Raw genomic sequence first — 15084 nt, forward strand, 5'->3', positions numbered from 1 at the left:
CACTGAGTTAGGGCAGCCTTAAGGTACATATAAGCCCCAAGCGGCTGTCCATATGGATTTTATAGGGACCTGGGACACAGACATTTTTCTCTTGTTTTGGCAATCCCTTTTGCCTGCTGYGCTGCCATGGGACAGTGCTTGCCTGGCATCCTGCCACGGAGGTCCCCTTTTCCTTGGCATGCAGTTGTTAGGGCATGAAGTTGTTTGGGGAAGAATGGCATTGTGTTTGCAAGAATTATGCTGTGATGGAAAATCCAGCCCATAAACTAATTTTGCACCCCTGGTCTCTTAGCATAGCCATCTCATCTACAGACCATGTACAATTTGCTTTATGTAAGCCCTTCTTCTTTTACTACAGATTTCGTCAYGCTGGAAAACCTGTTAATTTCTTTGTGTAGCAATGCTAAAGGTTAGGATTTCTGCTTTTGTTCTCTCTTAGGCAAGTTTCCCCCCATTTTGTTGCTAAGGGGCAATAATGACCTAGCACTTAAGAGTAACAAAAGAAATTGCCAAACCCAGGGGAGGAGGGCACCTGGAGGCCCTACCCTCTTTTTGAGGGTTTTCTCTGAGAAGAGCAGAGATCCCGAGATAATTGCAGGTTGGGAAAAGTGGGTTGGGGGCAGCTCATAGCTCTCTCGTCCTGTTTGGGTTTGGAGTGGGACAGTGGAGCTGCTGCCTGAGCGGGGAGAGCTTGCTGCCGCCGTGGAGCCTGGAGTCCTGTTTGCCTCCTGCCGTCGGTGAGGAGCGGCCCTTGCATTGGGACATTACCAACACTGACCTGACCAAGGGACCCTTCACTGTCTGCTCAGCCCCTCTCCCTCCTCCCCCAGGGGAGTCTCTCAGCCGTGTTCCGGAGCCAGGTGGCCACTGCCCAGCCTCCCCTCCCYTCCCCGCTGTTTCTCTGCCAYTGCTCCGAGGTTTCCTTTGACACACTGTGGYTCCCACCCCCTGCTCTCCTGGGACGCCCCACGGTTCCAGCTACAGTGGCCGAGTTTCTGATATACCTGATCTACCATCCCGGGATTTACTCATACCTGCCTTTCCAGCTTGCTACTCTGCGGTTCCTGCTACAGCTCATTTTACTATCTAGAGAGGGCACCAGGATCAGCTCCCGCTGTGAGTTGGTAAAAAAAGCCATTTCTCCATCCATTTCTGCGGCCTGCATRCGCCATTGTCGCATGAGGGACAGGTGCGCTCTGCGGCACAGCGCCCCTGCCGGCCGGGATCGGAACTGCACCACGGGCAGATAGCGGCGTTTGTGGGTTTGTTTGTGTTTGCTAAAGCTGTTGTTGCTTGTTCACCTTGTCATATTGATACTTGTTTACCTTGTCATATTGATACTTGTTCACCTTGTCAAACATATTAGTAAACAACTGGTATGCCTTTTCCACATGTCATTGCCTGAAAGCCCCGTGATTTCAAAGTTATAATAACTCGGAGGGAAGGGGGGCTCATATTTGCCCTACCAAGAGAGGTCCSTTCCTTCTTTGGCAAACTCCTTTCTTTCAAACCAAGACAAGCAATAATTTTATTCTGTTTAAGTTTGTGTTATTCTGACATAATACAGTTGAATTCAGAATACCTCATCCAGATTTACACCACTATAACAACGATAACAGTTTGGTCCAGAGGGAGAGAAAGCTACATAAAACCTTACCCTATTTGTTAATTGATGATAGATGGTAGATGAAGGGTGAACAACACACGGTAATGACGTACCTTCAAATAATTCAAAACTATCATAAAATACAAAACATGTAACCTGACATTCACCTATGAAATTAAATCACTGTCCCCCACCTTCATTCTTTGAAAGCATGTTCATAAACAACATAGAGAATGAAGATGAATGAGTCAAGGTTGTTTCTTTTGTTTTAGACAATAAATATTCATATGCATTTAAGAAGCTGAAATGCCTTGATGTCTTTAAAGCTATGGAATAGGGTGATATAATCTTAAGAGTATTTTTTCTAGAGTTTTTATATTTTTTACTTTTGGATCCTGAATTTTAATTTTTCTTGTCATCTTCAGGTTTCTCATTATGAAGGCTGATTGCTTATAATCTCTGGAGGATCCACCATRTGTTAATCCTTTTGCTTATGAGGTTGAATGTATTAGACATTGTCAGTGTCATGCTCTGTCACCTCTTCTGTAACATTTATCCAAATGGGTGGAACAGAATCATGGAGTCATAGAACTGTGGAATAATAGAATGGTTTGGGGTTAAAAGGGACCATTACAGGTCATTTAGCCCAACCACTCCTGAAATGTGCAGGGGCTTTTTCAACTAATGAGGTTTGTCAGCCCTGTCTGCACCTTGAGTGTTTTCAGGGATGGGTCATCATCATCTTTCTAGGCAATCTGCTCCAGTGTTTCACCACACTCATCATGAAAACTCTTGTCCTTGTACCTAATTTTCAGTCAGTCTTCCTTTGCCTGCCTGCTTTCAGTCAGTCTTCCTTTGCCTCCTTTGTACCACAGAAGCCCATTAGATTGGTCAGCCAGGACTTGCCCTTGGTGAAGCCATGCTGACTGTCTCAAACCACATCCCTGCTCTCCATGTGCCTTAGCACTGCTTCTAGAAAGATGTCTTCCATGATTTTCCCAGGCACAGAGCTGAGGCTGATAGGTTGGTAGTTTCCAAGGTCATCCTTTTGTCGTTTAAAAAAAAGTGGTTGCAATATATTCCCTTTTCCAGACATCAGGGACTTCACTTGACTGTCATGACTTTTCAGATATAATAGGGGGTGGCTTGGCAACTRCATTAGCCAATTCCCTCAGGATTGGGACAAATCTTGCCAGTGCCCATGGACTTACATAGATTCCCTTTCCTTAAGGCTCTCAAACCTAAGCATTCCTTACAGTGGGAGGGACTTTACTCCCTCATTCCCTCCCTTGTGGTCTATCCTGTTAAGCWGTGCGGAAAGTGGCTGCCAGAGAAAATTGAGGCAAAAACATTGTTGAGTGCCTCAATCTTCKCGTCCACTGTTTTATCCGTTTTCCAGCTGTGCTCATGAAGGGGAGTTCATTCTTTTTAACYTTCCTTTTCTGGCTGACACACCTGTAGAAGCTCTTCTCATTCTTTGTGTCCCTTGCCGGCATCATCTGCTTCCACCCCTTTGACTTGCTGACCCCATCCCGACAGATCTAGGTAGCACCCACATTCTCTTCCTGGGATGAGTGTGTCCATTGCTGGTGTGTTTCCTTCTTRCTCTTAAGCATAATTCAAAGCAGGTAGTAGAGAATTAGTTACCTCTCCTCATGAGAAGACAGTAAAGCCCTTGACAATTCCCTTGGCACTCATTGATTTATAAATGCTGCACAGTGCACTATTCTATGCAAAAATAGTGCTGATTGGGCCCTTTTAAAATAGGTTTTATGATGACCATTCTTAAATCTACTGTTTCTTAAGCTGAATTTATAAATGAATGCAAATCTCTTTTTMTTCCTGTGATTCAGTAGGATGAAAATATGCCAGAAAATGCTAAGCTGTGTTAAAAGGTAAGTATCCTGCAATGCTTTCCAGTTAAGAGTCACCTTGTAATTTATCAAGAACTGTTTATGAACGTGCTTTAATAAACATACGGGGATATTTATAATAAGAGGGATTACACAACGAACATATACAAGAATAAATAGAGTGGCAAAACACAGGATGTTTTCAGTGTCTCATGGGCGAAATGTGGGGTCTTTTAACTGCGTCAGAGAAAAAAATTAGAAGTTAAAAACAACAGAATCAAAGAATCATTTAGGTTGCAAAAACCCTGTAAGATCATTGACTACAGTTCTAAACCTAACACTAAACCATGTCCCCAGCTGCCATGTCTATATATATTTTAAACAACTCCAGGGATGGTGACTGTACCACTTCCCTGGGCAGCATGTTAAAATGCTTGACAGCCCTTACAGTGAAGAAATTTTTCCTAATATTCAACCTAAGCCTCCCCTGGCACAACTGGAGGCTATTTCCCCTTGTCCTTTCACCTTTTACCTGGGAGAAGAAACCAAGCCCACCTGACTGCAGCCTTCTTTCAGTAGGTGTAGAGGATGCTAAACTTTTCCCTGAGCTTCCTTTTCTCCAATTTAAGCAAACCCAGCTCCCTCAGCTGATCCCCATGATTCACTCGCTAGACCCTTAACCTTAAGAGAGTTTTGTTGCTCTTCTCTGGATACTCTCCAGCACCCCAATGTCTTGTATCATCAAAAGTTTAGTGTCATTAATGATGTACTCATGGGGTTAATAGTAAAAAAATTGAAATAGTCACCTAAAACAGAAGATAGCTAGGGACTTCTAACATGGTTCTTGGAATGGAGAGGAAGGTGTTAATGAAACAGCATACAGCAGCAAGCTCTCCTGTCTGAGGAGCTATTAAAAGGCTCCAATTTCTAATTTACTCTGGTGTATGATAGAAGACCATTCCATAACACTAGGGTTTCAAGATGTCCTGCAGAGCCAGCAAGATGTTTCKTTTATCACATATTCCAGACACTTGGTGTTTCCACTGCTGTTCGGCTTATGTAGTCTCTTTTGTAGAGCAAAATTCTCTGCTTTCATCTCCGTGCTTGTAAAAACAACCAGCYCATGGTGTGCTACTGCGGATATAGAAAACCAGTTCGTACTGTGTTACTGTGGATATAGATAAGTGCTATAGATAAGTGCTACATCGTATAGGATGGCAACCAAATTTTTTTCTCCCTGGAGGTGGAAAGTTCTACRGCTTATAAAAATCCTCCATTGGTTTGTATTGACCTCAGTGGACCCCAGAACACAAGCYTCCTGAGTCAACTGTGAACATTTTGCTTAAAAGGCTGGCTATGATCTCTGTTTGCCTTWCAAAAGGGCAAATACAAATTGGTCAGCTTCCTCTTTTTTTATTGAGCACCCTGTTGCCATCATTGTGTGCTCAAGTGCTGTAACTTGATTTAGCAGACTGTCTCTCCTGGGTCTTTGGTGAGTCTCCACCTATTTGTGAATACCAAGATTGACACAGGTGGAAGGGGCATAGTTGCTGAGTTGGAGCAGTTCTGCATATGTCCAGAAGATACAACCAAGCATAAGTACAGAACAGATACTACACTTTGTTTTCTAGAATGATATAGAAAGATTAGAGTTAAGGTAAGTCACTCAACATTATATCCTTCTCTGCTGCACTCGACATTCAGCTACTGTTTGTATTTGTCACTGTACAATTGTCAGATGCTRTATAGAATGCCAAGAAACCACTCATTTCAAAATTTGAGAAAAATTAATGAATTCTATAGTTGGCCCATGGTCTGGAGAGTTATGATTTCTTTTCATATGATAATTGAGTTCTATTTGATTTACTCACAGCATAGATATTTTTGTGAACCCCATGATGTGCTGGGTGAGAAATTTGTGGCCATAGTATGCATGTTATGTTAGCCACAAGAGATCAGCTTTAGCCATCAAATCGGGTCACTGGTAAGTAAGATGTTTAAATGATGAGTTCTTTGCCTTCATGTAGCATTASACACATTTGTTTGGGGCTCTACAGTATTTTTTATAACTATGAATGCTGGCCTTCTTGGGATCTGAGCGGGCTTATACTATTTGTCACCAGAACTTAAAATARGAGAAGAAGGATTTCAACATTTCTAGAGACTACAGACCTCTTGTTAAATTYAATGTATTTTGCTTCTATTTGTATAAAAGCAGTATGTATGCACCATTGGTCTAAGGGACACTTTTTTCTGATGTAACCATAACACTCAGATGATTGCCTAGAGCTTGAATTTTCTTCAGTCTTCTTGTGGGGATAAATTATTTTCTGAATTTTTACTATGGCTATCAGCAAGCTACACAATTTAGCTTCTTTAAATGTGCGCTCTAGGCTTTTWGTACCTTGATTTCTTAGAGAAATCCAGTGTCATGCTAGGCTTTGCATACGCATTTCCCTATTATATGGCAGACTTAATTGTATCTTCTTACTGCAATGCTTTCACTCAGGGACCTTTGGCAAGAAAACTGATTAGAGCAGTTCCCAACCAGTGTCTTTAAGCCAAAMCATTATTTATTTTGTTTCCCAACAGAAAATGTTGGTAATGCAAATTGTGGTTCAAAACAACATTATCTAGGACTTTCATTCGTTCTGTTAGGTACAACAGAAATGAAAGGTGAAAGTAAATTTTTGGTAATGGTTGGTAGTGACCAGCTGCACCAAGCATATTATTTCTTTTGGCATCCAAGGCACGCGATGTCTTTAAAGTTCGTGCATCAACACACTTATTACCCAGAGCCAGAAAAATGAAGGAAACTACTTTGCACATTTTCCCATGCCCTACATAATGCTACTTCATGGTGATCTTGTGCCTTGAAGTATGCACATACAAATTGTGATCCTAAAATGATAAAAAAATCTCTTGTACATGTGTAAGCTGAAAGAAAATAACCTAAACTGAAATTGTTATGAATTAACTGAAGTAGTTTCTCCCCTAATATTTCTTCTGATAAAAAAAAAAAAATCTGCAAAAGCAGCTCTTGGTACTGAAAACATCAGTTTACAGGAGGTGGCACTGTTTGGCCTACCTGTACCTGTTTCCAAATCATGGTGTTAAAATTCAATTATTAAAATTACTGAAGAGAAACCTCTGCCTGAATCAAAGTGCAAACAAAACCATATGCTGAGGTCAAGAGCACAGATTTTTATTTACAGTAAATGTGTTGGAGAGAGAGAGAAAGAAATGGAAAGAGAAAGAAATGAAAAGAGAAAAAATAGGGGTAGAAAGGTAGAGAGTCATCACCCACTGGATCTCATGAGAAGACTTSATCGTTGCAATCCCTGTGTCTGTTGGTTGAGGTGATGGTCACTATCTTGATCAGGGGTGAGGGAAACCCACCAAACACCAAAGTTCCATGGTTTATAGATGCCTAGGTTCAGGGGGGGAGGTCCAAGTATCTGCCCTGGAGTGGGTAATTTTACATTGAATGATGAAATGCTGTAGATCACAGGACACTTCAGGGCTCTCACAACACCTCTCAGGATGCTACAGCTGACTCTCAGTTATGGCCCATCAGAGGGGGTGAATACCTTCAGGCTACATGTGACTATCCTGATATTTTCCCAGAGRGGAGTTTTCACACCTGAGCCATTATGTAAAGGGGGTCATTGGCATGATAAAAAACACTATCCCACCTCACATGATTTGGATCTCATCATCATCTTCCCTTTTCCATCAAGTGGTTGATTGTTTGACTCATTAACCAGTTCAGTCTCTTACACATAGTCAGGTGGCATTATTTTTCTCAAGAAGCTGCCATTGTGACAAACCAAAAAAGTTTTTTGCATAGACATGTATGGCTATGTTTGCTTCTGCAATTTAGAACTTATGGTTGTATTTATTTCCACCTASTGAATCACCATTGAAAGAGAAAGAATCTCTCAGTGTCATCCTTTAAATCAAAGACAAAAAATAGCCTGCTGATTTATAATCCATGCTTTCAGCTGGATGACAGGTGTAACATCATTCAAAGATAAATTGTAATATTTCAGTTTGAGAATATAAACCAGAGATCACTAAATTATGGCCTAAAATGGCAAATTTAGACTATTTTTTCTTTTTGAATGATGCAATTTACATTCTTTTTTTTTTTTTTTTTTTTTCCATCCTGTATGGAGAGACAAAGAAAAAAGAAAAAGTTGAGGCATACTTTTAATTCTGTTGGTGTAAGCTGCTTCTTCAGTTCCCTTGGCAGTGGGCCCCGATGATGCCAGTCACCCACCCCCTGGCAGCTGAATTGCCAAATACCAATTTATGCTCTTTAACCACTGAGCTTTTCAAAATAAATTTGACTATGTCATAATGATGAATTAATTAGTTCAGCTMAGACCTCTGCTCCATGGAAAATGTGGGGCCAGAATGCCTTGGAAATGATGAAAATCAGGAAATTATAGGATCTCTTTAGCACTGTTCCTTCTTATGACAACTACCATGGCACAGATGCCTATGGAGTCTGCTTATATCCAGCAGGGCTTATTTCTCTGGGCACATGGTTTACTCTGTTGACTGTGAGTTGTGTTTGCAAAGCCAGCTCGAGTTAAATGGCRCCGTGTTTCCAGCAGGACAAGTGAGAACAGGAGTGCACCAGGGATACTCGCAAAGGTTTTAGACACCATGGGACCCCTTAGAACAAGGGAGCATGGCCAAGAGCTGAAAATGTTCTCACAGAATCCCTCAGGCAAATGCAGGTTCACATATTTTTGGGCTGCCTGAATGTTTCTATTTGCCTCAGCTAATCATCTCCCTGGTTCCTGAGCTGGCTGTGGTCCCACAGAAAGTGTGGTGTCATTGCTGCACACTAGCTCTCAGGGCTTGCAAACAAAGCTCTCCCATGCAAAAAATGGAGAATGCTTTTAAACAATTCAGATCAAATTACTACAGAAGGCATCTGTGAAAGAAGTGACGCTTCTGATGTGTTTTCACCTCCGATATAATTTATCAATAAGGAGGGTAGGAATCCAAATCCCATGTTGATACAATTACAAACCCAGACTAAATTCATGTTCGTAACTCTGCCAAGCTTTGACATACCTTAAACACAATACAGATTTTTCTCTCTAACTCTTGTGTCATTTTGATTGCCAGCAAAGTTAAGTTTCTCTTCCTGGCTTTACTGTCTTGGTTGTGCAAGAAAACTTTCTAAATGCTTTGTATTTTCTACTGCCTTTTTAAAAGATGAAGTATATTTGTTACTGCCCAGAAACTAAAACTATGCATAAATAGAGAGGTCTTGAAGGCAATAAAATATTGGTGTATTTAGGACTAGTGGTTTGCACTTTGCCTTCATGAAGATAGAAAGTCAGTCTTTCCTTGGTTCCTGAGCCCTTGTTCTTCCTGCTGTTTACAGGGTAGAAGGGTGGGAGCATATAATTTTATGAGTTCTGTTTCCTTTTAAAAAGCACTCTGAGAACTAATTATAAATAGCTCAGGTGTTGGAAAATAATGGCTCATTCAAACTATTTCAAGCAATCTGTGTCAAATATTTCTGTGAGGGCTCCTGACAGAAACATTTGGTAAGATTATGTTGGTGCACATACAAATGAGTATGACTGTGTCATTAAGTCTAAGGGATTATATTTCTTTAGTAATGAAAGAACAAAGCATGTCTCCAGTGTTGACACTGCTACAACACCATGTGCTGTTCTAAGAGCCCTTCCTTCTGTATTTAGATCTTTCCTGTGTTTTCTGGATGCAATTTTCAAAGTAGATTATGTGAATGGACATATTTCCTCTGAAACTACTGGCAAAACTCCCACATACTTCAGTGGAAAAGAAGATAAGACACTATTTGTAAGATGGTGACATTTTCCTATTCCTAAATATCCCCTGTGATACTCTGCCAATCATTGCATTACAGATACACTTAGCTTTTGAATAGATAATGAGTCACCAAAACTTATCAAACTAAACCAGAAGAACACATGGAATTTACATAGCAGTTTTCATTATCTTTCTGAAAGTCCTTTTTAAGCACAGGTTAGTTAATCCTCTCTCTGTTACACAAAATGTGGTTCCAAAGTAAAATAACCAAGGCAAGTGTTAAGATCATAGCAGGAACGAACATAAAATAGCAGTAAGGCTGAGTTCTTAGCTGCCATACTTCCATATATTTCACAGGGTATGAAGACATGATTCCATGTTATCCATAGCTGTGCATTAGCTATGTCTTGATGCTTTCTCCTCCTTTTAAGTTCAGTTAGATGCAGAAGTAAATTAAAAAAAAAAAAATAGAACCAGGTTAGACGAAGAAGTAAATAAAAAGAAGAACCAGACTATATCTGTGTTTTTCAGTGAAATCAGATGTAGTCAGGCCAGATGCTGAACACAAGCAAAGATTTTTAAAGTAATAAACTGGTTGGAGTTTTGCCTGTGTACAGAGCATGACACAGTCCCAGTCTGTGAATGCTTCCACAAGGCTTGCATTAGCTTTTCAGTAGAAATTAATTTGACAAAATCTTTTTTTATGAATAAGGTAATCAGAACAAAAAAGAAGTTCTGCAAGTGCTCCCCTCTGAGCTCACTCACTTGAATAAAACCCCTGTTGTCATAAAAAGTACACCAAGGATACAGAAATACTTTTTAATGAACTAGTTCTTGTGGCAGCATGAAATCTGGGATTAGATACACAGTGCTATTAGTCTTATTTGTGTCTATCTAGTCAGTCTTGTGTTACTTCTACCTAATTTTCATAAATGTTTAAACTGGTAATATAAATCATTCTTCTTGTCTCCTGTAGTGCTCTGAATCTTAAAATTCAATGCTGATTTGCAATCAAGCTCCACGGTTTCAAATTGCATCACGTGATTCTGCCTAATGATGATAAAGAGCTCCAGGAATGGCATAATGTTGAGAATTATTGGTCACAGTGATCAGCTGTTGGGTAAAGCTTAAAATAGTGACAAATGTGTTGGTGGGATTTACTAGRGAAGGCACTAATTTTCCAACGTGTATTTCCAGTATCCTATTGTTATATGTGGTTTTATTTTTGTTTGCGTTGTACTCACATGAGCAAAGATTAGAAGATAGGATGGTGTTTTAAAAGTCACAAGGTGAAAGGAGCCTGTACCGGGGCAGATCATCCCCTTGGTTACAGTAATTCTTACCCCAAAACTTAATACTGCACACAGCTCTGCTAAGTGAATATATGATCTGTATGTGCATTGAAGAAAAAGATCTTTGATTTGGATGTTTTTAGCTATATTTATGTTGGATACAGTGCTATGTAATTTCTAGAATTAGGCAGTGCAACAAGGGGCTTTACAGAACCAATATTGTTCCTCACAAGTTGTGCACAGTCTTAAAGAGTAACGCTCATGGAGACCCTTGGGCATGATCCAGATTCAGTTTTGTAAGACTGTTTTGGCCTGATTTTGTGAGTATAATTTAATTTCTAGCTGTTGTCTTTTTTTCAGTCCAAATTAACATGCAGCACTAATCCTACCTGCTTACATTTCAAGTTTGCAGCACTAAGTCCCCAGAATATTTGGTTTTAAAAAATTCAAAATAAAGTCAATATTTCTTTAGTGGTCTTTAAAGATGAATGAATGTGTATGCTGACCATAAACCATTACACTGTGTGCTATGTGAAATATTTGTTCTCAAATTTCCTAGCACTTAAGTTAGTGAGGACTAGGAGTTGTTTTGATGCATTTTTCTGGGGATCCCTGTAGGTCCCTGTTGTAAAATCAAGGATGAAGCATATTTCAGCCCACTTTGAGCCATGGCAAATGTAGAACAAGCAGCAATACTTCAGATAAAATCTGAAAAAAAACCTAACAGAAATCGATACTTTCCTCAGTATTGTCACAGGCTTTCTTACATTCTGATTTTGATCTGATCAGTATAATTTGTAAGCATTTTTTCCTGATTGTGGCTTTTCCAAATGTTCCTTCAGTAGAGGTACAGAACATAATTACCACTGCCAGACTGCTGCTCTGTCTTTCACAAAGCTATGCTACTGATGTTTCCTCATGGATTTTGAATCAGGTGCTTTCTTAGTCAAATACAAGATTACATTATTCCCTCTAGACTCTTCTTCTCCCAGGCCAACTGCCTGGCAGACTTTCATCTGGAAATTCTTGTCATTGCTTTTCTAAATCCTGCCTCTGACTACAAAGTTTTAAGATATTGTCTCATCAGTATGCAGCTGTACTTCACTGGTTTTGTTTAGATATTTTCTAAACACTGACTAATTAATTTCCTGTTTAAGACACACCTGATCAGCATGTGCAACTGAAAAACAAAAATCTGGAAAATGTGTTGGCTGCAAAGTTCTTGCTTTCCAAGAAAACAGATGGGATATATTTTGGAACCATTTCTATCTTCCATTTCACATTGGCATCTGATGTTCCAGATGTCACTTTTAAACTTAGCACTTCTTAGATCCAAAAGGAAGGTGCGGAAGGTGCGGAAGGTGCGGAAGGTGCGGAAGGTGCGGAAGGTGCGGAAGGTGCGGAAGGAAGGAAGGAAGGAAGGAAGGAAGGAAGGAAGGAAGGGAGTGACACTGAATGGTTCTCTGCATGTTTTGTATTATTCTTCTTTTGTTTTTTTGGTGTTTATGGTCTTGTTCAGAGGTGACTTCTGGTTTCAAGGAAATCCCATTCCTGTTGGAATTTCCCCARAAGACTTCCCATACATGGGAAGATCACCATGTCATTCCACGAATACTTTTTATAGAGGTTAGAGAATGAAAAAAAGTAATCTTTTTACATTAGTAAGGATAGAATCTGACACAACAAGAGATGTGTCTTGTTTTTTTTTGCATAGGTTATAGATTCCTAGCACAAATGAAAAAAAAGCTATTAATCTTCTGAAAAGTAATTCTTGAAATTTTTGTCACTTCCTTGAATTGCTGCTTCATATCTAAATTTGCTATTTGCTTCTAAATTTTGGAGCAAATTTGCTCCTAAAGGCAGGAATTTTTTTTCATGTAGAGAGCATTTTATTTTTCAAAATCTGAATGGTGTCAATACAGTGCACATAGAAGAAATACAAGGTTTATAAAGGCATAGAAGTTGAACGAAGTGAAATAAAGCTGGAAGAGAAAAGTACCTATTTCAGAAATGTCACAGACTCCTCAAATTTGGTGAGAAGAGTTACATTTCCATGAGCCCTATAAGGCAGGGCAGAGTGCTGTGGATTGCACTGTCTCTGTAGACCAGCAGTTACATAGACCCAACACTCRTCAGCTCTTGTGTTTTCCATTTTCAACCATATTCAATAGAAAACATTTCATCATTAATAATATTGTAGAAATTTCCATTTAAAGATTTTTTCTAAGTAAGATTACTGTAGAAAGTGAGCAGGGCACCAATGAAAAATCTTTGAAGGATGTTTCATAATATGTTCTCCAGAACTCTCATAGGTCTGAGCAGTGAGAGTGCCATGAGGAAGTGCAAAGGAACTTAGAGTCTTTGCTTCTTGCCAAAGATTGTAGCTGTTAGTTACCCAAATGGAAGCCACCAGATTTTGCAATATTAGGAAAGGCAGGGCTGGGTGCAAGGAGACATATTATTAAAAGGTGTGCAAACAGTGTGTGCATGTGAGCTCAGTGGCATGTGGCCTTAGTTTTCTCATGCTCAACATTGAAAATTCCAAAGATCTAYATTACTATACCTTGGTACCTAAAAACACATGTCCTATAGCAGTCACTGCCTCCATATAGAGACTGTCCTTTTCTCCACCCTGAAACAAGGGCCTTGGGAAGAACAAAAAAAAAATTGTTTTTGCTAACTTCAGGATAGCAGTGACAAAAGCAGGTTTAGTCATTTGGGGTGACTATAAAACTGAAACTCTTTGTAGAACTCACCTTATACAATTATCACTTCCAAATCACTAAAGGAAAAAAATTAATTCCTTGGTTAAGTCTTTCACGTTCTGTCTGGTCTCTGCTCTTTAAAAGGATTCAGGAAATATGTATACCAACATTTCAATCCATATATCTTGCAAAGACAGAAGTACAGATTAATTGTACTAATTTTGATGGTATTGCTGCATTTTTGTGGAATAATCCTCACACTTTGGTGCTTTGATATATGACAGTGCTGATCAGAATGTTTTGTAATGACTGCCTCTTTTAACATCAGGCTTCCAGATTGCTGGTGTTGCATGCATGCCAGACTGTGCAACACTTTTTCTTGGGTAAGCTACAGAAAGGAGTTCTTTGAGATAATTTTTACAGACAGTCTGTCATTCTGCAGCAAGAGGAGAAATGGGGGGACATGAGGCATTAAAACTGTGTGTGTGCTAAAGCAAGCAAACCCATAAGCCTGGAGGCACAGCAATAAAAGGTGGAGAACTTTTGTGGTKAAAGATCCACTCTAGCCAGCCCAGGAGGAAGCTTTCTCTCCTGCATGGATGAGCTTTCTTACRTGCCCAAGGGGTGGAGATGTTTACTGAGCTCCCTGTCTGGACTTTGCAGCAATGTTTGAGGCTTTGTAGCCCAGGTCACTGAACAGATRGAAGATAAAACTGATGAGCCGTGGGAAACACAAAATAGAGTAGRGATGCAATGATGCATTGAGAACAGGCAAAACCTAGGATCAACATTACTTGGTGACCTGCAAGAAGAGTGAACACAAGCAACAAACAACTGGAACATTGCTGACTTACTTTGACATGCTGACATCACCTTCATCATGAGACAGTTATGCCTCAGACAGCTCCACCTCATCTAACCCTCTTCATTTGATGGGAAAAGGGACTGACCTGTTCACAAATGTTGTGCAGGGGAAAGATCTTGACTAAAATCCTGTCAACAGTTCTTCCTATGTATCATACTCTTTGTGAAGGACAGTTACCATGTAGGATCATGACTAATCATTTGAAAAGATTCTGTCAGATGTAAGGAAATCCATGTGGGCACTTGGCTACTCTATTGGTAAAAATTGAGTTGGTGTAAGGCCAACTCAGCCTCAGTATCATCCTCATATTTATAGCTTGATTGAAAGGAACAGACACACAAAGATTTCAGCATAAAACCAGAATTACCCTACTATAATATTCTTATAATATTCTTAGTCTTTCTCTGCAAAAGAAAGATTCAATACAGCATGATACATGTTTGACAAGCCTTGTCAAACACTGTAAGGAATTCTGAAATACTTTAAAAGACAAATCATGTGGATTTGATATGGTTTGATTTGCAAACATGGAAATTTTACTGCTGTTGTTCACACAATACAGCTGAAAATTACATGCGGTTTGTGACTGCTCAATATGATTCTTTATGTGAATAAAGAAGAAAGACTTTTGTCTGTCCAATGCATACATGTCTAGACATAGGATTTGCTTTGAAGATGCCACTGAGTGAGCAGAGAAAGGGCAGCACACATTTCTGGAAACAGCTTTGAAGTTTGGTTGTAGTATATTTATCAGGACTTACACGAACGTCACTTCTTCTGCTGTTCATTAATGCCAGCAACACTAATGTACTGTCAAAAGAGATTACTGGACTTAGGTTACTTGAATAATGGATGTCTGCAACCAGTCCAAATTTTAGTCAAAACATTTTGTACTAAAATATTTCCTTAATTGAAATCGACATGCTTTTTTTTTTTTTCCAGA

Source organism: Malurus melanocephalus, unplaced genomic scaffold (genome assembly GCF_030028575.1).
Source record: "Malurus melanocephalus ecotype Western Australia unplaced genomic scaffold, MMel_1.1 scaffold_18, whole genome shotgun sequence".
NCBI lineage: Eukaryota > Metazoa > Chordata > Aves > Passeriformes > Maluridae > Malurus > Malurus melanocephalus.